The sequence below is a fragment of the Suncus etruscus genome, chromosome 14 (genome assembly GCF_024139225.1).
Source record: "Suncus etruscus isolate mSunEtr1 chromosome 14, mSunEtr1.pri.cur, whole genome shotgun sequence".
Lineage (NCBI taxonomy): Eukaryota > Metazoa > Chordata > Mammalia > Eulipotyphla > Soricidae > Suncus > Suncus etruscus.
Window position 1 is genome coordinate 26,012,329 of NC_064861.1, and position 27,009 is coordinate 26,039,337.

The window sequence follows — 27,009 nt, forward strand, 5'->3', positions numbered from 1 at the left end:
GGTGGTTCGAATCCTGGCATCCCATATGGTCCCCCGTGCCTGTCAGGAACGATTTCTGAGCAGATAGTCAGGAGTAACTCCTGAGCACAGCTTGATGTGGCCGGGGGGGGGGGGGGGAGGGAAGGATACAACTTGTAAGTGCACTACATTTTCCAAAACTAACTTCTATCAGTTAAATTCTACCTTCCAAAATTTAAAATATGTCCTATCATTTAGAAACAGAAGAAGGGGCCCGGAGAGATGGCATAGTGGCATTTGCCTTGCAAGCAGCCGATCCAGGACCAAAGGTGATTGGTTCGAATTCCGGTGTCCCATATGTCCCTTGTGCCTGCCAGGAGCTATTTCTGAGCAGACAGTCAGGAGTGACCCCTGAGCACGGCCGGGTGTGACCCAAAAACTAAAAAAAAAAAAAAAAAAAAGAAACAGAGGAAAAATAAAGGGTAGGACAGAAAAACTAGGCACAGGGAAATAGGTCAATAAACTAGAATGCATGCTTTATACACAAGAGCCTCAAGATTTGCTCACAAGCACCATACATTTCTCTAAGCACCACTAGGAGTGATTCCCTCTGAGCACCTAGTCAGGAATATCACCTGGCGTGTCCTTAAAACCAATCCCCTCAAAAAACTAACAAACAAAAAACCAACCAATCCCTCCACAATCAAAGCGAGTTTAAGCAGAGTATAGGGGTCCGAGCAATAACACATCAGTTAGGGCATTTGTTTGCAGGTGTTTGTCTTGCATGTGAACATCCTAGGTTCGATTCCAATGCCCCATTATGGCCCCAGAGCCCTCGCAAAAAGTGATCCCAAGCACAGAACCAGGAGTAAGCCCTGAACACCAATGGGTATGGCCCAGGGCCGAAGAGATAGCATGGAACTAAGGCATTTGCCTTGCATGCAGAGGACGGTGACTCGAATCAGGGTCCCATATGGTCCCCCGAGCCTGCCATTTCATCACTCAGTGATTTCTGCACATAAAACTAGGAGTAACTCCCTGAGCGCTGCCGGGTGCGACCCAAAAACAAAAACAATGACTATGGCCCAAAACTTCCACCAAAAAATAAGTGTAACACATTGAGCACAAGCTTGTATTAACAACAGACAAAAAGGCCAGTTGAGGGGCCGGGCGGTGGCGCTAAAGGTAAGGTGCCTGCCTTGCCTGCGCTAGCCTTGGACGGACCGCGGTTCGATCCCCCGGTGTCCCATATGGTCCCCCAAGCCAGGAGCAACTTCTGAGCACATAGCCAGGAGTAACCCCTGAGCATTACCAGGTGTGGCCCAAAAACCAAAAAAAAAAAAAAAAAGGCCAGTTGAAACCATATATGGTCCCCAGAACAGAGCCAGAAGTACTCTGAGCCCTATGGTGTGTACAAAAAAATAAAGAAAGAAATGAAAGGAAATCAGATTGAGGGGCCAGAGAGATTGTATAAAGGTAGGGCGTTTGCCTTGCACGCTGCTGACCCAGGACGGACCTGAGTTCAATTACTGGCATCCCAGTTGTCCCCCAAGCCTGCTAGGAGTGATTTCTGAGTGCAGAACCAGGAGTAACCCCTAAGCGTCGTTGTGTGTGGCCCAAAAACCAACCCCCCTCCCAAATCAGACTAAGTGCTAGTATAGCAGGTAGGGTATTTGCCTTGTACATAGCCAACTTGAGTTCAATCTCCAATATCTAGTAAGGTTCCCTAAGCATCACTAGGAGTCATTTTTGAGTGCAGAGCCAAGAATAAGCCCTGAGTACTGCTGGGTAGCTTAAAATAAACAAACGGGCGGAAGCAACAGCACAGAGGTAGGGCATTTGCCTTGCATGTGGCCAACCCAGACAGACTTCAGTTTGATTCCTGGCATCCAATATGGTCCCCGAGCCTGCCATGAGCGACTTCTGAGCACAGAACTAGGAGTAGCCAGAGCGCCACCAGGTCTGACCCCCCCCCAAAAAAAAACAAACAAAAAAACCACAACAAAATCATCCCCACTTCATCAAACCACAGTGGCTCTGATGTAAATCCTAGACTAAATGTACTTTGTCAAGCAATATTTTGGAAACATAATTGAAGCCAGTAAGAATAAAGAATCTTGGGCCCAGAGAAATAGCACAGCGGTGTTTGGCTTGCAAGCAGCCGATCCAGGACCTATGTCTGAGCAGACAGCCAGGAGTAACCCCTGAGCACCTCTGGGTGTGGCCCAAAAACAAACAAACAAACAAACAAACAAACAAAAAGAATGAAGAATCTTACAGATCTTAGACAGCAAAGGGGAAAAATAACAACTTTTTTTTTTGGTTTTGGGCCACACCCGGCAGCACTCAGGGGTTCCTCCTGGCTCCAGGCTCAGAAATCGCTCCTGGCAGGCTTGGGGGACCATATGGGATGCCGGGATTCGAACTAATGACATTCTGCATGCAAGGCAAACGCTCTACCTTCATGCTATCTCTCCGGCTCCCAAAATAACAACTCTTGATCAGAGTTCTGGACACAGTCAATGTGAAAGTCAGAGGGGAAAAAAGTATTTACTCAAAAGCCAAGATATAATAAAGTGAGTAAGGAATCTGCTTTGCACACAGCTACCCTATTCAATCCTCAACAGCCCTACATGGTCCCTGAGTCCATCAGCAGTGATCACTGAGCACAGAGCAGGAAGTTAAGTTCTGACATGGCCTCAAAACAAAACAATTTACTTTCAGAATGCTGATAGACCTAAAATTATTAAAAGCAAGGTATGCTAATATAAAGGTACCACATTAGGAGCCCATACAATAATGAAGCAAGTAGAGTTTTTACCTTTCACGTGGTTAATCTAGGTTCAATTCCTGGTACCTTGTGTGGTCCTGAGCCCTACACATCAAGTGACCCCCTAAGCACTGTTGGGTGTTGTTCTAAACCAAACCAAACCAAACATTCTTTTTTTTATTGTCCTCATCGTCGTCGTCGTTTGGTCACACCCGGCGGTGCTCAGCTCAGGGGTTACTCCTGGCTCTGTGCTCAGAAATCACCTGACAGGCTCGGGGGACCATATAGGATGCCGGAATTCGAACTGCCATCCCATCCTGTGTTAGTTGCGTGCAAGGCAAACACCTTACCGCTGTGCTATTGAATGACCCCTAAACCAAATGAATTTCTTATAGTTCACATGCACCAAACACAATCTGGGCAGCTCTACAGCTTGAGTCTGAAAGTTTGGCTGCCTAAGACCCCTGGCATCACAACTTTTGACTTGGTGCAGCTAGTTGCATCAGCATCACAAAAAGAAATAAAACACCTCCAGGGAACATCCAGCTTTAAAAAAAAAAAAAAAAAGATGTGCAAGAAGCTAGAGTATATAGCATAGCAGATAGAACACTTGTCTTGCTTGCAGCTACCTGGGTTCAATCCCCGACATTTCATATGCTCTCCTGAGCCCATCAGAGTAATTTCTGAGTGTAGAACCAGGAGCAACCCTTGAGTACTGCCAGACGTGGGGAGAAAAGTGAGCAACATGGTGAAGTGTGATTTTTGGCTAACATCTCTGAGGAATGCAGTGAACTCAAACAAGCTCCATAAACGTTGACTCGTGTGCCTAAGGGGTGTAAGTCTCAGGAAACACTACAACCTGACATGCAAATGTTAAGAGTACCCCAGTGAAAGTACCACAATTAGGCAAGTTTGCAATCTGGTCATCCGAGTAACTTTAATTTTTTCCCCACCCACCCCTAATTTTTATTTATTTATTTTTTTGTTTTGTGCTCAGAGTTCGCTCCTGGTTACAAGTTAGGGATAATTTCTGGCAGGGGAGTGAGGACACCTACCATATATCACTCTGACCCATAGGATAATTAAGGGAAAGACTTTTTGGCCACACCCAGTAATGCTCCTGGGCTGTTAGTAAACACTTTTGGCAGTGTTCAAGGGACCAACCATATGGGATGGCAGGGTTCGAATTAAGATCAGATGCATGTAAGCAAGTGCCTTACTCATCCACTGAACTGAAGCCTCTCTCATTTTACTCTAATAAAATAGTACTGTAAAGTACTCAATCAAACGTAGAGATTGAGGCACTAACCTTGCATGCAGCTATGATGGTTCAAATCCTGGCATGCAGCTTTCCCCATTATTAATCTGGTATTAAAGTAAATAATCCCTCCCAATTTAAAAATGTCTTGCTATTTGCTTCAAAGCATGTTATGCACCAAAATCCTAATTATTGTAAAGTATAATTCAAGAATAAAAAGTTTTCTACTTTAGGGCTCGGAGCATTGTACAATGGGTAGAGTAGAGAGCTGGCCTGGGTTTGATCCCTGGCATCCATATGGGCCCCTGAGCACTGCCAGGAGTGATTCCTGACTGCAGAGCCAGCTGGATGGGGCCCCAAAACAAAACAAACAAAAATGTACAAAACATATATATCTCAACAAACAAACAAAAACCACTAAGCAATGCTGGAGTGATCTTGGCAGTACTCAGCCTGGTATTCTCAGCCCAAGTATAGAACTGTTTGGCCTGATTAGCCACAAATCAGGAGGGAAGACTCCTGGCCACACTTGGTGGTGCTCAGGGATTGAACTTGGTGTATCACAGGCAATGCTCCATCCCTCTGAGTTATTGTCCCAGCCAAGGTAATTGATACTGAGTTTAGTCTATATATCCTCTCAGAAACACAGAAATGTATATATTTCAATAGAATTATGTAAAATCCACATGGACTATTGTTGTCACTAGTGTGTCTCACATTTTTTTAAAAGCAGGTTTCATGGGGCCGGAGTGGTGGTGCAAGCCTTGCTCGCACTAGCCTAGGAAGGACTGCGGTTCTATCCCCCCGGTGTCCCATATGGTTCCCCAAGCCAGGAGCGATTTCTGAGCGCATAGCCAGGAATAACCTGAGTGTCGACGGGTGTGGCCGAAAAACAAAACAAAACAGAAAAAAAATTTTTAAAGTAGGGTTCATATCCAGCTCAAGGTCCCCGGGTCCTGGTACAAGCTGACTGTTCTTAGCTGGTGCTGGGAGCTACCAGAACTATACCTACAGTGCTTGGTGGATGGGGTGAGGAGCATTTTGTACTAGGAAAAAAACTCAGGGCCTGGGCATACTACAATGTTATTTGGGGGGGGAGGGGTCCACACCTGGCAGCGATCAGGGGTCACTCCTGGTAGGCTCAGGGACCATATGGGATGCCGGGATTCAAACCACAGTCCTTCTGCATGCAAGGCAAATGCCCTACCTCCATGCTATCTCTCCAACCCCTACAATGTGTTTTACTATTGAGTTCTCTCTCCCCTCACCCCCCAATGCACTTCCCTCTCCCTTTTTCTTTTGATGTGTGCTCAGGGGCTATTCCCAGAGCTGCTTGGTAGACACTTGGTTGATGAAGCGCTGAGACTGAACCTAGATACTCTGCACTCAAAAGCACACATTCCAGCCCTCTGAGCTATCCACCAGTCCACAGTTCACTGTTCTGATTTTGGGACCACACCCAAAGGTTCTTAGGAGACAATGCTAGGGATCAAACCTAGACTTCCAGCTTGCAAAACATAGTCAGTCCTATGTTGCAAAACAGTCAGTCCTTTAATCTCTCACCTTGAACCTCCCCCCAACTTCACATTTTTTTGGTTCTGGTTTGGGGGCACACCCAGCTATGCTTATGTACTCCTGATTCTGCGCTCAGGGAGCTTGTAGAAGTGCTTAGAGAACCATGTGTGGTGTCAGGCATCAAACCTGAGGCATGTGTGCAAGGCAAGTACCTTAATCTGCTGTATAATCTCTCACTTCACTATTTATTTAGGTTTTGGGGCCACACCCGACGTGCTCAGGGGACCATCTAGGATGCCAGGAATCGAACTGAGGTCTGTCCAGGGTTGGCCACATGCAAGGCAAACACCCTATCGCTGTGCTCTCTCTCTGGCCCCCTTCACTATTTATAATCTCTCTCACTTCACTTATTTAAAACCCCCCAACTTCACTATTTTTATTTCAATTTTTTGGTTTTGGGCCACACCTGGCCATGCTCAGGGGTTACTCCTGACAGGCTTGGGGGATCATATGGGATGAACCTGGGTCTGCCCTGTGTCAGCAGTGTGCAAGACAAACACGTTACTGCCGTAAGCCCCATCAAATTTATTTTGGGGCACATTTGGTGGTGCTTAGGACTTCCTGACTGAGCTCAGGGGACCAAAAGGGGTTCTGGGAATCAAACATAGGTCAGCTGCATCAAGAAAAGACCTCTAGGGGCCGGGAGGTGGCGCAAGAGGTAAGGTGCCTGCCTTGCCTGCGCTAGCCTTGGATGGACCGCGGTTCGATCCCCCGGTGTCCCATATGGTCCCCCAAGCCAGGAGCGACTTCTGAGCGCATAGCCAGGAGTAACCCCTGAGCGTTACCGGGTGTGGCCCAAAAACCAAAAAAAAAAAAAAAAGAAAAGACCTCTACCCCTTGACTTTACTTTTTAGTGGATACCGTATCAATTTTCAACCATTCTCCCTCTGATGCACATTGACTTTCTCAGTTTTTCCATTACAAACAATACCGCCTTTATCATCCTTATACAGATATCCTTTCCTATTTGTGGTTTCTATAAGCTACATTCTCAGAGGGGCAATAATTTTGGCCATTTTCAAAATACTGTGGTAATGTGTATTCCTATAAAGAACTGCCTAACCCCAATTCTCTGTATCCTTAACAGTTCTAAAATAGCCAATAAATTCTATTTTTGCTAAGTATGTATTCAACCTATTGAGCTATCTGATTTTTTCTTTACTTTCTGTACTTTTTCCTACCTGATGTAAATGTCTTGTAGTTTTTTTGGGGGGAGGAGACACACATGGCTCAGAGGTTGAAGGAGCCAGGAGCAGAAGAACCCAGGTTAGCTGAGTACAAGGAGAGCAGTATTATTGCTCTAATATTTGTCCTGTATTTCTATCAACATACAAAAAAATTTTTTTTTAGGGCCCGGAGAGATAGCACAGCGGCGTTTGCCTTGCAAGCAGCCAATCCAGGACCAAAGGTGGTTGGTTGGAATCCCGGTGTCCCATATGGTCCCCCGTGACTGCCAGGAGCTATTTCTGAGCAGACAGCCAGGAGTAACCCCTGAGCACCGCCAGGTGTGGCCCAAAAACCAAAAAAAAAAAAAATAAAAATAAAAATAAATTTTTTTTAACTGAATAACCATTAATCAAAGATACTCATGATTGAGTTTCAGGCATACAATGTTCTAATACCAATCCCATCACCAATTGCCAATTCCTTTATTATGTCCCCAATTTCTCTCCCACCACAAGGCCTGTCTCTCAGGCAGAAAGTCCCACCCCTTCAAGCACAATACAATTACTGACATGGCATCTTGTACTTTAACTCCTTTCAGCATCTGTTACTGTCACTGCTTTCCCTTCCCTGTCCTGTCTTTAGGGCCTTTGCTTCTCACAGACTTCCTACTAAAGATCAGTTCTCCTGCTCTTCCTAAATGCTTTTCAGCTTTAGTTATTCCCTACTATGAATACATTAATAGTTTCATTTCCTTTTCAAATTATATCTTTCATTCATATGACCACGTGTGATGTAAGCAGTAACATAGCTATCATTCTTCATTGTTTTAGAATTACTGTTTTATTCCTAACTTTTTATTATTAAGAATTTTAAATACGGGGCCGGAGAGATAGCATGGAGGTAAGGCATTTGCTTTTCATGCAGAAGGTCATCGGTTCGAATCCCTGCGTCCCATATGGTCCCCTGTGCCTGCCAGGAGCAATTTCTGAGCACGGAGCCAGGAGTAACCCCTGAGCACTGCCGAATGTGACCCAAAAACCACACACACACACACACACACACACACACACACACACACACACACACACACACACAAAAGAATTTTAAATATGGGGCCACAGAGATAGCATGGAGGTAAGGTGTTTGCCTTTCATGCAGAAGGTTATTGGTTTGAATCCTGGCAACCCATATGGTCCCCCAAGCCTGCCAGGAGCGATTTCTGAGCATAGAGCCAGGAGTAACCCCTGAGCGGTACCGGCTGGGTGTGACCCAAAAACCAAAAACAAAAAAACAAACAAAAAAAAAAAAACCAAAAAAAATTACAAAAAGTATTACTATAATGAACATTTATACCTTTTCTCTAAGACCCATCAATTGTTAAGTTTTGCCAGTCACTTCTTCTAACTTTAATAATGTATTCCTTAAACATACTGACAGCAGACATCATGAGCTTTTTTGTCTTTAAATATTTCAGTTGTATAGCTGTACAATTTGAATATGTGAGGCCCTAAATTTATGTTCCAGCACACACCCCTACCAAAATTTATAATTTTTCAGAATTAGTATTTTATTTCATTGCAGTGCCACAATTGAATGTAGGGCCTCACACATGAAAAGAATCTGTTACCACTGATCCAAGTTTAATATTTTCAGAATCATTCTAATTCCTTCAAATATAAACAAGGGGACGAACCAGAGCGATAGCAGAGGGCAGGGCACTTGCCTGACATGCCAACCAAGTTTGAGCCCTGGAACTTGACATGGTCCTTTGAGCCCATCTGAAGTGGTTCCCGGAGTTCAGAACCAGGAGAAAGCCCCGAGTACTGTTGGGTGTGACCCCAAAATAAAAACAAAACAAAACAATAGTACAGTGAGTGGGATGTTTGCCTTGCATGCAGCTGGCCTAGATCTGATCCCCAGAATTCCATATGGTCCCCTAAGCCTGCCAGGATCCATTTCTGAGTGCAGAGCCAGGAATAACCCCTGTGCAATGCTGGGTGTAGCCAAAAACAAAAACAAAAAACCCACCCAATAAATGAATTTCCAGCACTTAAAGGATCAGTCCTGTCTACAAACAACAAAATGTTAGATGGTGGGGCCAGAGATATAGCATAGAGGTTAGGCATTTGCCTTGCATGCAGAAGTTTGGTTGCCGGAATCCTGGCATCCCATCTGGTCCCCTGAGCCTACCAGGAGCGATTTCTGATTAAGGGGCCGGCGAGGTGGCACTAGAGGTAAGGTGTCTGCCTTGCAAACGCTAGCCAAGGAAGGACCGAGGTTCAATCCTCCGGCGTCCCATCTGGTTCCCTCAAGTCAGGGGCAATTTCTGAGCGCTTAACCAGGAGTAACCCCTAAGCATCAAACGGGTGTGGCCGAAAAAACAAAACAAACAAAAAAATTAGATGATTTAAAAAAAAAAAAAAAAAAAAGCCCACAGGGGCCTGGAATGATAGCACAGCATGTACTGACTTGAGTTCAATCCCTGGCAACCTATATGGTACTTGAAACTCACCAAGAATGACCTTGGAGTTCAAAATTTAGGCGTTAGCAAGGGGATTTCTTCTGAGAACTCTGTTTATAGGTGATTGTCCTTCCACTGTAACTTTACCTTATCTTCTTTCTTTGCATCATTGTTCTCATAATTAAAAATAAAAAATTAAAAAAAAAGAATGACCCTGGAGCAGAGCCAGGAGTAATAATCCCCGAGCACTGCCAGATGTGGCCCCAAAACCAAAATTAAAAAAATACATAAATTAAAGAAACCACTAGTGACTGAAAATGGTTCAGACCTACTTTGCATGAAGGAGGCCTGGGTTACATCCCTAGCACACATAGCTTCCTGAGGACCACTGGCAACAACCCTTAACACTAAGACAGAAATAACCCCTCTATTGCTATAAAGACAGTAAAGCAGATAGATGCTTACCTTGCATGTAGCTGGTCCAGAGTCAGTCCTTGGCACCCTGTATGGTCCTGAACCCTACCTGGAGCTATCCCTAAGCTCAGAACCAAAAGCAAGCCCTGAGATGTGCTGAATGTGACCCCCCCCCCAAAAAAAAAAACCAAAAAGCCCAAAGCCCCCAAGTACCTCCAGGTATGGCCCAAATACCAAACAAATAAACCTTTGAAAACATTTAAGTTTTGAACTAGGATGTAGCTTAGGGGTAGAGCACTTGCCTTGTATGTACGAGACCCTGTGTTCCATCCCTAGCACAGAAGGGGGAAAAATGGCATTATGGGTTGACAAGTTATGTAGGAATTTAGAAACCATTTAAACACTAATGGTTTTGCCCATTAGGTTTCTTGAGTTGCTTCCAGGGGCAAGTGGTACAGAAGTTAAGTCGGGAGATCTGAGCCACAATATAGAAGTTAGGGTACTTGCCTTCCACTCAGCCACCCCTAGCATTCCATATAATCCCCCAGGAGTAATTCCTGAAGCAGAGTCTAGAGTAATCCATGAAAAAAATTTTTTATATAAACTTTTGTTTTTTGGGGGGCCACATTTGGCACTGTTCAGGGGTTACTCCTGGCTCTGCACTCAGAAACTACTTTTGGCAGGCTCAGGGGACCATACGGATTTTTGGGATCAAACCCAGGTCAAATGCATACAAGACAAACAACCCACTCGTTGTGCCATCGCTCCAGCTCTAACTTCTGCTATTTTTTTTTTTAATTAAAATTTGTTTTAAGGGGGCCCAGAGAGATAGCACAGCGGCGTTTGGCTTGCAAGCAGCCGATCCAGGGCCAAAGGTGGTTGGTTCGAATCCCAGTGTCCCATATGGTCCCCCGTGCCTGCCAGGAGCTATTCAGGAGCTATTTCTGAGCAGATAGCCAGGAGCAACGCCTGAGCACTGCCGGGTGTGGCCCAAAAACCAAAAAAAAAAAAAAAAAAAAAAATTTGTTTTAAGGTAGCTAAACCTGGCAATGTTGGGGACTATTTCTGGCTCAATACTTAAGGATTGCTCCTGGGCCAGAGAGATAACACAGAGGTAAGGCATTTGCTTTGCATGCACCTGACCCAGGATGGATGGTGGTTCGAATTCTGGCATCCCATATGATCCCGAGCCTGCCAGGAGCGATTTCTGAGCCTGGAGCCAGGAGTAACCCCTGAGCGCTGCTGGGTGTGGCCCAAAAACCAAAACCAAAAAGGATAGCTCCTGGTGACTCCAAGTGGTGCTTCCATATGCAAAACTCAAACTCTGTACCAGTGAGCTATTGAAACCATTTTTTTTGTTTTTGGGTCACACACTCTGCGGCGATGCTCAGGGGTTACTCCTGGCTCTGCGCTCAGAAATCGCGCCTGGCATACTCCGTGGACCATAAGGAATGCCAGGGATTGAACCCAGGTCTGTCCCAGGTCATATGCATGCAAAGCACCCTACCACTGTGCTTTCCCTCAGGCCCTGAAAACATTTTTAAAGAGTTCGGAGTAACAGTACAAGGACTATAGTTTGCTTTGCATACCGCTGACTTTAGTTTAACCTCCAGCACCATATGGTTCCCCAGTATCACCAAATGCAGTCCCAGAGGCTCCTGAGCAATACCAATATTACTGGGCCTTCAAAATATGGCATCTCTAAAACCTCTAAACAAACCTCCAGGCCTCACAAGCATTGCTAGAAAGATCATCTCCATTTTTCCCCTAAATCAACTTTATGTAAACAAATTATTCAATTTGTAATGAGCTGAGAGTAGTTGGGAGAAAATATACTTCTTAATTTTCAAGAAGCTAAAATTAATTAATTACATGTTGACAATCTGATTTCTAGTTTGGTCTTTTTTACTTTGGCTTTTATTTCATCTTTGTTTTTTGGACTATACCAGGAGGGTTTGTTCCTGGTTCTGAGCTCAGGGATAACTCCCGGCTGGCTTATAGGATCATATGGGGGGCTGGGATCAAATCAGGACGACCACATGTAAGAAACGCACCCTATCACTGTATTTATCTCTCCAGCATACTGATTTCTAATTTTGTTATCTTAATATATTACTTTGAAGATTAGATTTTTGTTTGTAAGTAATAAACATAAACTGTGATTTCTGCACAATGTTCTTTGGAACTAAAGAAATAAATATGTGGGGCCGGGCGGTGGCGCTGGAGGTAGGGTGCCTGCCTTGCCTGCGCTAGCCTAGGACGGACCGCGGTTCGATCCCCCGGCATCCCATATGGTCCCCCAAGAAGCCAGGAGCAACTTCTGAGCGCATAGCCAGGAGTAACCCCTGAGCGTCACAGGGTGTGGCCCAAAAACCAAAAAAAAAAAAAAAAAAAAAAGAAATAAATATGTGATCTCTAGTTCTAACATTCAAAAAATATGTGAATAGATGCTGATTTTTATATATCTGTTAAAATTTCCAAGTGATGGCCAAGGTGGCGCTAGAGGTAAGGTGTTTGCCTTGCAAGCGCTAGCCAAGGAAGGACCGTGGTTCAATCCCCCGGTGTCCCATAAGGTCCCCCCAAGCCAGGGGCAATTTCTGAGCGCTTAGCCAGGAATAACCCCCTGAGCAAACGAGTGTGGCCCGAAAAACCAAAAAAAAAAAAAAAAAAAAAAAAAGTCCAAGTGATATCTTTACGCTATAGCTGCAGCCTGTATTTTTTAGGATTATGTGGGGGCCCATGTTCAGTGCAAGGGATTAAACAGGTGCCAGCTGTGTATAAGGCAATCCCTATATGACCTCTCTCTTCTCTCTTCCCTCTCTCCTATATTTTCTCTGAAAAAAAAAAAAAAACAAACAAACAAAACAAAACCCTAAAGTAAAAAACTTTTCAAAACTTTCCTCTCTTGGGGTCTGAGAGAGAGCACAGCAGTAAGGTGTTTGCCTTGCAAGCAGCCAATCCAGGACAGACCCTGATCAAACCCTGGGTAACCCATATATATGGTTCCCCCCCCACCCCCATGCCTGCCAGGAGGGATTTCTGAGCACAGAGCCAGAAGTAAGACCTGCGCGCCACCTGGTATGACTCAAAAACCAAAAAAAAAAAAAAAAAAAAAAAAAAAAAAGGGCCGGGAGAGATAGCACAGTGGCGTTTGCCTTGCAAACGATCCAGGACCAAAGGTGGTTGGTTCGAATCCCGGTGTCCCATATGGTCCCCCGTGCCTGCCAGGAGCTATTTCTGAGCAGACAGCCAGGAGTAACCCCTGAGCGTCACAGGGTGTGGCCCCAAAACCAAAAACAACAACAACAAACAAACAAAATACCCCACCAAAACAAACAAAAACTTTCCTCTCTAGTTTCATCTCTGAAGATCTCTCACTGAAATCCAGAGGCTAGGATGTCCTGTGTTCTATTCCAGACCACAAGTCAAATGCCACCTTCCTTTTTATGAAAAGGGGAGGGGGAAAGGAGGGTGTTGGGCTATCCATGATGGGACACAGAGAAACCATATGGAGCACTGGAGATCAAACCTGAGCTGGCTATGTGTGAGGCAAGCCCCCCACCCCCATACTCTGCTCCACACCCTTCTCTTATTCCACTGTATCCCTCTTTGAACTACCAGGACTACTTGTGTCTGTACAAAGGACAAAGAAATTTTTTGTACTAGTCCATTATTCAATTCAAAAGTTTATAAAACTGGGGCTGGAGAGAGAGAGCACAGCAGTAGGGCTTTTGCTTTACATACAGGACAGACGGTGGTTTGCATCCTGCATCCCTTATGGTCTCCTGAACTTGCCAGGAACAATTTCTGAGAGCAGAGTCAAATTATTATTTGGTAGTAAAAAGTTATGTTTAAGAAAGAGGGCTGAAGAGATAGTATGGGGAGTATTGTGTTTGGCCTTGCATGTGCCCAACCTAGGTTCGCTCCCTGTTATCTTATATGGAACCCTGAATACCACCAGGAGTAAATTCTGAGTATAGAGCCTCCAGTAACCTGAGCATTACTGGATGTGACCTCAAAAACAAAACATAACAAGCTATGCCTTGAAGTAAACTTGAAAGCATGGTTCTGAAACCAGGCTGCTTTTTTAGCTGTGTGACCAAAGGCAATTTATCTAACCTTTGTGCCTGTCAGTTCTCCCATCTTTAAATGGAAGATGATAATGCTAGTACCACTTAAATCTTAAACAGACTGGGTCATAAGAGTATTTTTTGGGGGGCCCCGGAGAGATAGCACAACGGTGTTTGCCTTGCAAGCAGCCGATCCAGAACCAAAGGTGGTTGGTTCGAATCCCAGTGTCCCATATGGTCCCCCATGCTTACCAGGAGCTATTTCTGAGCAGCCAGGAGTAAACCCCTGAGCAATACCGGGTATGGCCCAAAAACCAAAAAAAAAAAAAAAAAAAGAGTATTTTTTTGGGGGGTTGCTAAGTAAACAATCAGAGCAATTAATATCCCTGCTAGAGGGTCAGAGGGATAGTACAGGGTGCAAGGCTTACATCCCCAGCACAACATACATCCTCCAAGCATCACCACCAGGTATGAGTTCCCATCCCACACACAAAACAAAACAAAACAATTTGCCCCAAAAAAGTGTAATATTAAAAAAAATTACAGGTCTGGACAAGAGAAGATTATTCAAAGAACTTGACTACATGTTGTGCAGATGCAAGGCCACAAATTGAACTCCCAGCACTTTCCTTAAGCACCACAGAGGTGGCAGTACTGTATTACCACACCAATGACTCTAAGGCCTCCAAGGACTGTTGGTCTCCCTGACCCCCAAACTTCAGCCAAATAAAACACAAACAAAAAATAAACACTGGGGGCCGGAGTGATGGTGCTAGCAGTAAGGCATTTGCCTTGCACACGGCTAACCTAGGACAGACCATGGTTCGATCCCCTGGCATCCCATATGGTCCCCCGAGCCAGGAGCGATTTCTGAGCAGAGCCAGGAGTAACCCCTGAGCGTCATCGGGTGTGGCCCACCCCCCCCCAATAAAATAAACACAGCCCTGGAAACTTGAGTCAAACAGAAAAATCCCATGACTAAAACCTTAATGCCAATTGTAGTTATTAAGATTGATCAAGTGGGGCCAGAGAGATAGCATGGAGGTAAGGCGTTTGCCTTGCATGCAGAAGAACGGTGGTTCGAATCCCAGCATCCTATATGCCCCCCCGCCCCCCCCCCTGCCCACCAGAGGTGATTTTCTGAGCCTGGAGCCAGGAATAACCCCTGAGCGATGCCGGGTATGACCCCCCCCCAAAAAAGCCCAATAATAATAATAATAATAATAATAATAATAAAAACCAGAACCCAAAGCCCTCAAACACAAAGCACATTAGAAATAATTTATGGGGCCCGGAGAGATAGCACAGTGGCGTTTGCCTTGCAAGCAGCCGATCCAGGACAAAGGTGGTTGGTTGGAATCCCGGTGTCCCATATGGTCCCCCGTGCCTGCCAGGAGCTATTTCTGAGCAGACAGCCAGGAGTAACCCCTGAGCACTGCCGGGTGTGGTCCCCCCCCAAAAAGAAATAATTTATGGGGCCGGCGAGGTGGCGGTGTCTGCCTTGCTAGCCAAGGAAAGGACCACAGTTAGTTCCCTCCAAGCCAGGGGCAATTTCTGAGGACTTAGCCAGGAGTAACCGGAGCATCAAATGGGTGTGGCCCAAAAAACAAAACAAAACAAAAAAAATCTATAAAAATTTGTTTTTAAATAAAAAACTGTTCTACTGATACAGTTCAGAAGTGGATTATCACTGGCTATGGCATAAAACAAAACCCCCCAAAAAAAATCAAGGAGTGCACAATATACTCTACAGGTAGAAGCTCTGAGCTCAAAACCCCAGCAGACTTTCAGACTTTCAGGGCAGTGCTGGGTGTGACCCAAATACCTAAGAACTATTTGGATTTGAATACCAGTTCTAACTAACACTGGACAAGTTATTGCACATCTTTCATTTGTTATCTTTACTGCTATCTACAACAGTACTTACCTTTCAAGGCACTAAGGATTATTTTGTTTTGTTTTTGGAGGGGGAAACAAGCCTAGCTGTGCTCAGGGTTTACTCCTGGCTCTGAGCTGAGTTATCACTCCTACTGTGGGCTTGGTGGATCCATATGGAGTGTCAGGGATGGGACAAGGGTTGGCCACTTGTAAGGCAAGCACCCTACCTACTGTACCATAGCCTCATCTCTGAAGATTACTTTTAAGGACACAGAATAAAGTGATGCACGACTAATATGTATCAGAAGTGTGTGCTGAATGGAAATTGGCCTTAAGAACTGCTAGTTCCTCAATTTCAAACCATATAAAAATTGCTCTCCAAGAGTATAATACACAATAAAGAATGTGCAAGGGCACAAAGGGTTGGGGTCCAACCAATAGTATAGTTGGTAGGGCCTTTGCCCAGCATGCAGCTGACTTACATTCAATCCCCAGTACCCCATATGGTCCCTGAACATTGCCAGGAGTAAACCAGGTATGCCCCCTCCCCCAAAAAGGTTATTATTATATGAAAAAGCAGGGGCAGGGCTTTGTCTTTCACTTCTTTTTTTGGTTTTTGGGTTACACCCGGTGGCACTCAGGGATTACTCCTGGCTATGCGCTCAGAAATTGCTCCTGGCTTGGGGGACCATATGGGATGCCAGGGGATCAAATCGAGGCCCGTCCTAGGTTAGAGTGTGCAAGACAAATGCTCTACCACTTGCACCACCACTCCAGCCCCATCTTTCACTTTTCACCTTTGTCCATCATCACTAAGAAATTGCTGTACTAACCAGTGAGTTTTTTTAAAATGTATTTTCTTTCTTTCTTTTTTTTTTTTGGTTTTTGGGCCACACCCTGTGACGCTCAGGGGTTACTCCTGGCTATGCGCTCAGAAGTTGCTCCTGGCTTCTTGGGGGACCATATGGGACGCCGGGGGGATCGAACCGCGGTCCGTCCTAGGCTAGCGCAGGCAAGGCAGGCACCTTACCTCCAGCGCCACCGCCCGGCCCCTTAAAATGTATTTTCATTCAAATTGGGAGTATCATGCTCTATAAAAAAGTAAATGCCAATGAGGTAATGCTTACTTAACGAAAAGTACAATACAAACTAAACTGTCCCAAGAGAGTAGGGTGTCTGTCTGCCTTGCACACAGCCTAGCTGGTTTGAGACCCAGCATCCCATAAGGTCCTCAAAGATTATTAGGAGTAATTCCTGAGTGCAGAGCGCCTAGCCTTGGTGTAGACAGGAAAAACAAACAAACAAAACAAAAAAATCCCACAAGATAAACTGTTCCCAAGAGAACAGAAGAAAGGAACTCAATTAGAATTCTTAGAAAAATGTACTGATTACTAAAAACAAAAGAAATACTCCCAAACCATTAGCAATGACTGAATTCAAAATTTGAAATTCTTATAGAATCAGATAAATAGATGATTACCTATCTTTACACACACTTGAGAGAAAAAAATTGTTTTAAATTTACAATGAACATACAGAACCAATAGACTAATTTTCCCCATAGAGACTCTTTCACAAACCATAGTCAACTCCGGAACTTCGGTAAAATTCTCTACAGGAGCCAGATCTATAGCAAAGTGGTTAGGCGCTTGCCTTGCATGTGGCCAACCTGGGTTCGATCCCAGATAGCAACTATGATCTTCAGAACCCGCCAGGAATGATCAACAGGGGCCGGAGAGATAGCACAGCGGTAGAGAGTTTGCCTTGCACTAAGTCGACCCAGGATGGACTGTGGTTCGAATCCCGGCATCCCATATGGTCCCCCGAGCCTCCCAGGAGCGATTTCTGAGCCAGGAGTAACCAGGCTGTGACCCAAAAACCATAAAATAAAATAAAATAAAATAAAGATCAACAGCTGACACTATCAAATGTAAAGTGTAAAACTTGTAAAAAAAAAAAATGCTACCAGGATAGGAAGACACACTGACAAAAAAAAAAAAAAAAAAAAAAAGATAAATTGTCTACTGTTGAAATAAATGTCAAAGCCTGTCAGCTGTTAGATGGTGTCTCCCGGGACAAACCGGAGGCCAAATTCCAAACTCTGAAGGGTTTGAGGTGATGGGACTTGCAGCATCAGGGCACAAAAAGCGGCAAAAGCAGGCAGCAAAGGAAAGGCCCTCTTTGGACCCACTAAGAAAGTACCTCTGGCTAGCAGCTTCCAAGAGGATCTGAAAAGGAAACCGCACCCCCAAATCATCTATTAGTGGTGGTGATGGTGGTAAGGCGAGCAAAGAAGCACATGGGAAGAAATTCAAAGCAGATTAGTCAAAGGAGCAGAACTGAATGATGGGCCTTTTAAGTTCACTTCGGGCACAAAAGCCTCCAGGAGGAGTTGGCCCTCTCTAGTCCCCAAAGCCCTCCAATTCTCAGCACTTTACTTAAAATAAGATTTAGGGAAGGCAGAGAAGGCGCAGAAGGAAGGGGACGAGATCGGGTCGGGCCGGCCGGCCGACGGCTGCGGAAGGAACGCTGGGCCCGGGCCCGGGCCTCGAACGCGCGCGCGCGCGCCAGCCAGCCCGCCAGCCCCTCGTTCCACCCAGCCCCGGTTCCCCCACCCCAGCCTCGGGGCAGGCAGCGCGCACGCGCAGCAAGTAGGAGCAGCGCGCGGCGACGCGCAGGCGTGAGGCGGCGAGAAACAATAAGCTTTGTTGCAGAGGCGTGGGGGGGGGGGGGGAGAGGGTCCCAGAGGGGGCGCGCGGCCGGGGCGGAATGCGAGAAAGTGCTATCCCGGCAGCCCTCGCGCGCCAGCGAAGACCCGGATCGAGCTGCGAGCCCCAATTCATAAATAATAACAATGAGCTCTCCAGCGACGGCCATATCTCGACGAAGCAGAGACCAAAAGACAAGCCACATGCATCCGTTAGCCAGACTCCCGCTTCACAGACCCAAAGGGGACGAAGGAAGCCATTGGGGACTCGAGGACCCCCCCAAAGCCCCAAGGGACTCTCCGGGCTGCCCCTTTCCGCCGTCCCGAGGCGCTGTTCCCCGGGACCGTAAGTGGCCCGCAGCAACGCTTCTCGCTCTGCGGCTCTGCCCGACGGAAGCCCTCACCCAGTGCACGGCGGCGGGGTCGGCAGCCAACGAATCCAGTCGGCCTCCGCGGATCTCCACAGGCAGCGCCGCTCCCCCGCTCCGCTCGACGCGCGCTTCGCCCGCCGCCTCCCAGCTCCCGTCCAAACAAACACCCAGCCCGGAAGTGACTTCACTTCCGCCGCCATCGACCCCGCCCACCCGCCCGCCCGCCCGCCCGCCCGCCCGGGCCGCGCTGCTTGCCGCCGCCGCCACCAGGGGGCGCGCGAGGACGCGACGGCCCCGAAGGGTACCTGGGCGCTCTGGGAAGGAATATTGGCGCGCGCTTCTCTATGGAGAGCCGGGCGACGCTGGACCGGGATGCCCGCAGTCAGGATGGGATTGCAAGGAGCTGCGGCCTGAAGAAGACCCCGGCCACCGCCGCCCACAGGGAGTGTCCCATGAAGTTGCAGGCGCCCGGGCCTCGTTTAGCTCCTGACTCACAAAGAGCCGGGGAAGGCCAGGCCCGAGGCCAAACGGAGCCGGCCGCCCGCACCTGCCCGCAGACACGTTCGTGCGCACACGGGACCGCGATTGCCGGACACGCCCGCAGCAAGAATGGGCACAGGCGGCCCCCAGGACGCAGGCGGGGCCCGGACACCTGCCTGCATGGAAGTCGACGGAGAGAAAAGCTTGCTGGGAGAGAATTGCAAATCCTCTGGGTCGAGCTACCGCCTAGTCCAGTGCTTGTCATGTAGTGGGGCGCGTTTGACCTCTGCAAACACTGTCCTGACAAGCTAAGCCCCGTGTTTATGTCTCTGTGCGTCTCTGGAGCTGAGAGTCGCTGTGTCCTGCTTCCAACCCCGCTTCGACCAGGGGTCTTCAAGCTACGGCCCGCGGGCCACATATTGTATTGATTCCCATTTTGTTTCTTCACTTCTAAATAAGATATAGGCAGTGTGCATAAAAATTTGTCCATAATTTTTGTTTTTACTATAATCTGGCCCTCCAACAGTCTGAAGGACAGTGAACTGCAAAACGTGCTCATTGTCGCCATTCATCCAGACATCACCTCTGATTAAGAAATCAGCTCAGGGCCTGGAGAGATAGCACAGCGGTGTTTGCCTTGCAAACAGCCGATCCAGGACCAAAGGTGGTTGGTTCGAATCCCGGTGTCCCATATGGTCCCCCGTGCCTGCCAGGAACTATTTCTGAGCAGACAGCCAGGAGTAACCCCTGAGCACTGCCGGGTGTGACCCAAAAACCAAAAAAAAAGAAAGGCAAATGTCAAAAAAAAAAAAAAAAAGAAATCAGCTCAAATTATTTTATATATTTTTGTTTTGCAGGTCAAAACATTTTTTTAATAAAGATACTATTGACAGTCGCGCGAGGGGGGGGCGCGAAAAATGTTTTCTTCTTCCTAGGGGGGCATGACAGAAAATAATTGAGAAGCACTGGCCTAGTTGTAGATTCTGGAGCTTTGCCTCTCCCAACTCCCAGTGTTTTTGGACCGTGTTTTCTTGGCAAGTCCTAACACACACACCATTAAGGTAGACTGTGTTTTCTTGGCAAGTCCTAACATACACACACACACACACACACACACACACACACACACACACACCATTAATGTAGACTGTGTTTTCTTGGCAAGTCCTAACATACACACACACACACACACACACACACACACACACACACACACACACCATTAAGGTAGACCGTGTTTTCTTGGCAAGTCCTAACACACACACACACACACACCATTAAGGTAGAATATAGTTTCTTTAGTACTGCATGTTTACAAAAATAGTATACAAAACACTATTTTATTTATTTATTTATTTATTTATTTATTTAATTTGGTCACACCCGGCAGAGCTCAGGGGGTTACCCCTAGCTCTGTGCTCTGAAATCGGTCCTGGCAGGCTCGGGAACCATATGGGATGCCGGAATTCCAATCACCCTCAGTCCTGGGCCAGCAGCTTGCAAGACAAATTTTGTGGAGCCGGAGAGATAGCATGGAGGTAGGGCATTTGCCTTGCATGCAGAATGATTTTTTTTTTTTTGGTTTTTGGGCCACACCCTGTAACGCTCTGGCTTGGAGACCTTATGAGATGATAGGGGATCGAACCGCTGTCTGTCCTAGGTTAGCAGGTGCAAGGCAAACTCCCTACTGTTTTTGCCACCACTCTGGTCCCAAGAAAATACTTTTTAAATCAAAATCTAGTACACAAAAAATTATTTTTGTCTACAAGAACAACTTTGGAAGAGGAAATATTGGTTATTTTCTTCTAGTAAAGGAAAATGGAGGGCTGTTATATTTGTAGGATTTTTTTTGGGGGGTGGGGAGGTCACACCTGGCCGCACTCAGGGGTTACTCTTGGCTGTATGCTCAGAAATCGCTCCTGGCAGGCTCGGGGGACCATATGGGATGTTAGGATTCGAACCACTGTCCTGCATGCAAGGCAAACACCCTACCTCCATGATCTCTCTCCGGTTACTTTTGTAGTTTTTTTTTATTTCTTTTGGGCTATACCTGGAAGTATGCACTGTCCTCAGTGCTCATTTCTGGCAGGGCGAGGGGGCCTTATGTGGAGCCCAAAATCCTAAACAAAACATTATATAGGGCTGGAGCAGTGGAGTAGGCAATAGGGCGTTTGCCTTGCACACGCTAACCTAGGATGGACCATGGTTTGATCCTCTGGCGTGCTATATGGTCCCTCAAGCCAGGAGTTATTTCTGAGTGCATAGCCAGGAGTAACCCAAGTGTCAACGAGTGTGGCCCAAAATTTAAAAAAATATTATAATGATACCCAGAGACAATAGAGATGAGGGCTGCAAGAACTGTGCCAAGATATGATGCTTACCACAAAGAGTGGTGCGTGCAGTTAGAGAAATAACTACACTAATAACTATCATAACAATGGTACTGAGTGAGAAAAGTATAATGCCTGTCTTGAAATACAGGCAGGCTGCGGGGGAGGATGGAGATGGGTGGCATTGGTGGGAATGTTGCACTGGAGAAGGGGTGTGTTTTTGTTTTTTATTTTTAATAACTGAAATTTAGCTACAAACATGTTTGTAACAATGGTGCTTAAATAAAGATATTATTTATAAAAAAAATCCCAAACAAAAAAATTTGGCTTATGCCAAAACTGAAGAGCTAAGCACACTTGGGTCATGTTTATATATCTTCATATTAAACTAGGAACGTTTTGGCCTTGCTAGCTATTGAATATACAAATCTTGGAAGTGGATGGTACTGTTTTACAGGTTTGTGAACTATAATCAAGGGAACCTGAAAGATAAGCAAACAACCTGAGCTTGGAAGGAACATGAAAAGGAAGAAGTGACTGTTTCATATGTAGATCCAGAATTATTGTACGTGCATAGGGTGTTTACCTTGCATGTGGCTAACCCGGATTCAACCCCAGCATTCCATAAGGCCCCCAGAGCCTATCAGGAGTAATTCCTGAATGCAGAGCCAGGAGTAAACCCTGAGCACCACTAGGAATAGCCTCAAAATAAAAAACAAAACAACCAAAAAGGCATCGAGGGTGTTTGCCTTAGACCGGCAGACAGAGATTCAATCTTTGGCATCTCTACATGGTTACCTGAGCACATAAGTAACCATAAGTAACCATAAATAAATTTTAAGCAGAGAGCCAGAAATAAGTATTGACTATGAATGACTCAAACAACAGCAACAACAAAAAGAAACGGGTCAGAGAGATAAGTGGGAAGGATGTTTGCCTTGCATGCAACTGACCTGGATTTGATCTCCAGCAATAGCAGTGTCCTGAGTCTACCAGGAGTAAAGCTAGGAATCAACCCCTGAGCACCTTCAGGTATAACCCAAAAAAACATCAGTTTGGGGACCGGGGAGATAACTCAATGGGCTGAATGCAAGTTTTGCATGTAGGAGGTCCAGGTTCAATCCCTGTATCTGCAAGATCTCTAAGCACTGCTTAGGAGTGGCCAAGATTAAGAAATATATAGATGGGGCTGGAGAGATAGCATGGAGGTAGGCGTTTGCCTTTCATGCAGAAGGACGGTGGTTTGAATCCCAGCATTCCGTATGGTTCCGTGAGCCTGCCAGGAGTGATTTCTGAGCCTAGAGCCAGGAGTACTCCTGAGCACTGCCGGGTGTGACCCAAAAACCAAAATAAATAAATAAATAAATAAAGAAACATATAGATGGGGCCGAAGAGTGTTTCAAATCCTGGCATCCCGTATGGTCCCCTGAGCCTGTCAGGAGCGACTTCTGAGCATAAAGCCAGAAGTAATCCCTGAGTACTGCTGGGTGTGACCCAAAAACCAAAAAAAGAAATATATAAAGCAAATAATGTTTGGTTCAATACTAATCAATAGTTTGACATTGGAAAGTTTGATTTACAATGTTGAGATGAAAATTGAAGAAAAATCAGAAAACATGGAAATAGAGAACCATGATGACCAAAGATAAACCAAAATGCCGATCAATATGTGTACTGATATGGGGACCAGAGAGATAGCATAGAGGTAAGGCATTTGTCTTGCATGCAGAAGGATGGTGGTTTGAATCCCGGCATCTCATATGTTCCCCAAGCCTGGCAGGAGTGATTTCTGAGCATAAAGCCAGAAGTGACCCCTGAATGCTGCCAGGTGTGACCCAAAAACAACAACAAATATGTGTGTGTGTGTGCTTGTGTGTATATGTACTGAAATGAAACATTACTATATATAGTTTTGGGGCTTTTGGGGGAGCCGAACCTGGCTGTGTGCTTAATGATCACTCCTGACAGATAAGGGGACATATGAGATGCTGGGATTGTATATCCAGCAATTCCTTTTACAAAAAAATAAACATAAAGCAGGGTCTCAAAGATATGTGCACAGCCACTTATAGAGAGCAATTTTTTTTATTTTAATCATAGTGGCATACATATTGTTGACAATAATACTTTAGGTACATATTTACATAAAATCAGGGGGGATTCCCATCGCCAAATTGTCCTCCCTACACCTCCGTTTCTGTCCTACCTCCCATTTCCTTTTCCCTCACCCCAGGGCGGCTAGAATATGTGGTTCCCTCTGTATCCAACCCACTACTTAGTAGTCTTGCACCTGTTTGGTCTTGATGCCTCCCTTATTTCCCCCTCTAACTGGAGGCAGGACTAGTTAGTTCAAGTTGCGTGGTTTTGTTTGAAAAAAAAGAAAAATAATAAACTGGGGTAAGAATCTAATACCCCGAAAATGGGCGGAGTCCTTTTAAAGGCTCTCATCATCAATTTGGGAGATGGAGAAAAAGAAGGTGAAACACTCCACTAGTACCAAAAGAAGTATTAAATATCCAGTGAGGGCTCCAGCTATATCGATAAGCACCTCAAAGAACAGACAAAACAAACAAACCAACAACAACAAAAAAAAAAACCAAAAACAAAAACTAAAACAAACAAACAAAAATCACGCCATGGTCTTGAATTAAGAAACATGGTATAGCACATAACGAAAGAGAAGAAAGGAAGAAAGAAAAAATAAATATAATTGGGGAAAACACTTTCAATAATCGCACCCAAACAGAAAAATCGACCAAAATAGATAAGTAAATCAAAAATAATAATAACAATAATAAATAAAGGTAATATATATATTTATATAAAAAATAACCAAAATTTTGTGCTTTTTGTATTTGTTTTTTCCCTCCTGCCCTGGCACAGTAAATATTGGGGTCATTCGAAAAGGAATTCACTTGGCCTAAGAGATATGGGGTTTCTCTGTCCTTGGAGCATACTGTCATGGGATCAACTCTAGACTTTGCTCATGATCAGGATCCTTTACTTTCCCGATGGTGTTTTTTTTTTTTTTTTGATGTTTTTTTTTTTTTTTTTGGTGTGTGGAAGACTTCTGCTCTATGTTTAGAGGTCTCAGTATCTGCACAGATCCTGAGGTGGGACTTACGATGAAGTCAGTCTTTGTGGTTCTAGAGGTTCTGTTACCTCAGTGTCATTTTAATCCATCTTCTGTGGTTGGTGATCTTGGTCTTTGCACTGAACCTAGGGTGGCACCTAGGATAGCGTCTTTCTTTGTGCTTCCAAAAGCCCCATTCCGTTACAATTGTCTCTGCCGGACCTTTGGGACTGGGGATCATGATTATTGTGCAGGTCATAGTTCAAGCCCTAAACTAGGGCTTTTTTATTGGTCCCAAGATGTATACAGTCTGGTCGTGGTTCTTGCAGCCAGTCATCTGCAAATCCCGATCTTGGCTTTTGGACTTACCAAAGGGTGCCAAGACTTCTGGTTTTGTCTTGTCGTTAGTTGGTAAGGTAGGCTGCAATTTCTTTTTTTAACTGCACTTTGTCTTTCTTTGTGAGGCCTCACTATGCAGTGCTTACAGTTTACTCCTAACTCTAGAGACTCAAGGATTTGGTGGGATTTGGGTGACCAAACATATAATACTAGAAATCCAACTAGAAACTACTGGGTGTGAAGGAACTACCTTAATTCCTGTACTCTCTCTAGGCACCATGTATAGAATTGTATGAGTATAGTTTTTTCTGGGTTTCATTTTAGGGCCACACCTGGTGATACTCAGGGGTTATTCCTGGCACTGCACTAAGGAATTATTTCTGGTGGTGTTCAGGGAACCATACGGGATGCCAGGAATTGAACCCAGATTGATCTCTTTTAAGGCAAGTGCCCCAACCACTGTACTATCTCTCCATTCCCAATAACAACACTTCTTTATCAAAAGTCCAGTCCAGGGGCCGGGAAGGTGGCGCTAGAGATAAGGTGTCTGCCTTGTAAGCGCTACCAAGGAACGGACCGCGGTTCGATCCCCCGGCGTCCCATATGGTCCCCCCAAGCCAGGGGCGATTTCTGAGCACATAGCCAGGAGTAACCCCTGAGCGTCAAACGGGTGTGGCCCAAAAACCAAAAAAAAAAAAAAAAAAAAAAGTCCAGTCCAAAAACAAACAAACAAACAAAAACAAAACCAAAGTCCAGTCCTTCTCTACTGGATTTCTGCAGCTCAGAGGTTGCTTCAAGGAGTATGGATCAGAGTGGAGAAATGACACAACGGGCTGGAGTGCATGTTTTGCACTCCTAGATTGGATCGTTGGCAAGAATGGTTTCCCTAAGCACTACTCTGTGCCCTCCTTACACAAATAAATAAGTAAATAAAAGGGTCAGAGATACAGTTGCTGCTGGCAAACACAAGCAGCCACATCCGGAAACATGAGAGATACTAAATTCACTTAAAACACAAAAATCGGGGCCGGTGAGGTGGCGCTAGAGGTAAGGTGTCTGTCTTGCAAGAGCTACCCAAGGAAGGACCGCAGTTTGATCCCCCGGCGTCCCATATGGTCCCCCCTAGCCAGGGGCAATTTCTGAGCGCTTAGCCAGGAGTAACCCCTGAGCATTAAACGAGTGTGGCCCCAAAAAACCAAAACCAAAATCAACAAACAAACAAACAAAACCCCCCCCCCACACACACACAAATCAGGGGCTGGAGAGATAGCACAACAGTAGGGCATTTGCCTTGCACTTAGCTAACCCCGGAAGGGCCCAGGTTCAATCCTTGCCATCCCATATGTTCCCGAGCTGAGCCTTCCAGGAGCGATTTCTGAGCACAGAGCTTGAGTGCTGCCGGGTGTAGCCCAAAAACCAAACAAATAAAAAACCAACAAAAAACCCCAAATCACAAAAAAGCCACTTTTGAACTGAAATCACTTTCCAAAGTCTTTCCTACTACAAAGAATGGAGAACAAATGGAGCCAGAGTATTAGAACAGCAGTAGGGCACTTGCCTTACATGCAGCAGATCTCGATTTGATCCCTTGCATTCATTCTACCAGTCACCTTAGCTTTTCCAAGAATGACCTGAGTGCAAAGCCAGGAGTGACCCCTGAGCACCAACAGGTGTGGCCCCAAAACAAAACAAAAACAAAAAATAGAGAACATGACTTATTCTGATACAATGGGAGCAAAAACAGTTAAGCCAATACAATAAAGGTCTTTGTAGTTGGAACCTAATTGTTCCAGATAATTCAGATTTGAGATGCTGTAGCACTTTTAATGTGTGTGTGTGTGTGTAGAATCTACACTGTAGATGCTGCAAACCAGAGTTAGTTTTACCTATCACTGAGCTACATTGCAAGGACTGTATCCATCCTTTATTTGGAGGTTCTTCAAGGAGTCATTCTGCAGTGCTATAGGCCTGTTTGGTACTTGGGTCCAGATGCGTCAAAGACAAAATTTGGAGTATTGGCCATTCAAAGACTTAGAACACATACTTTGCGTGGAGCATCCCTGGGTTCAGACTCTAGCACCAAACTTCAAACACCAAGGTACCAGTAGCCTCTGAGCACCCCTCTCCCCCAAATCACGAAACACAAAAAAATCTCAAG

The 27,009-nt window shown here is 45.5% G+C and overlaps 1 protein-coding gene across 1 annotated transcript in view; it reads right to left on the bottom strand.

The window, feature by feature from the left end:
- PAIP2 (poly(A) binding protein interacting protein 2) overlaps window positions 1-18,806 on the bottom strand; it is a 28,124-nt gene extending 9,318 nt beyond the window's left edge. Inside the window, exon 1 of the mRNA XM_049786041.1 lies at window positions 18,663-18,806. The gene's annotated coding sequence lies outside the window, so the exon portion shown is untranslated. The remainder of the gene's footprint in view (window positions 1-18,662) is intronic.
- Window positions 18,807-27,009: the final 8,203 nt, after the last annotated feature.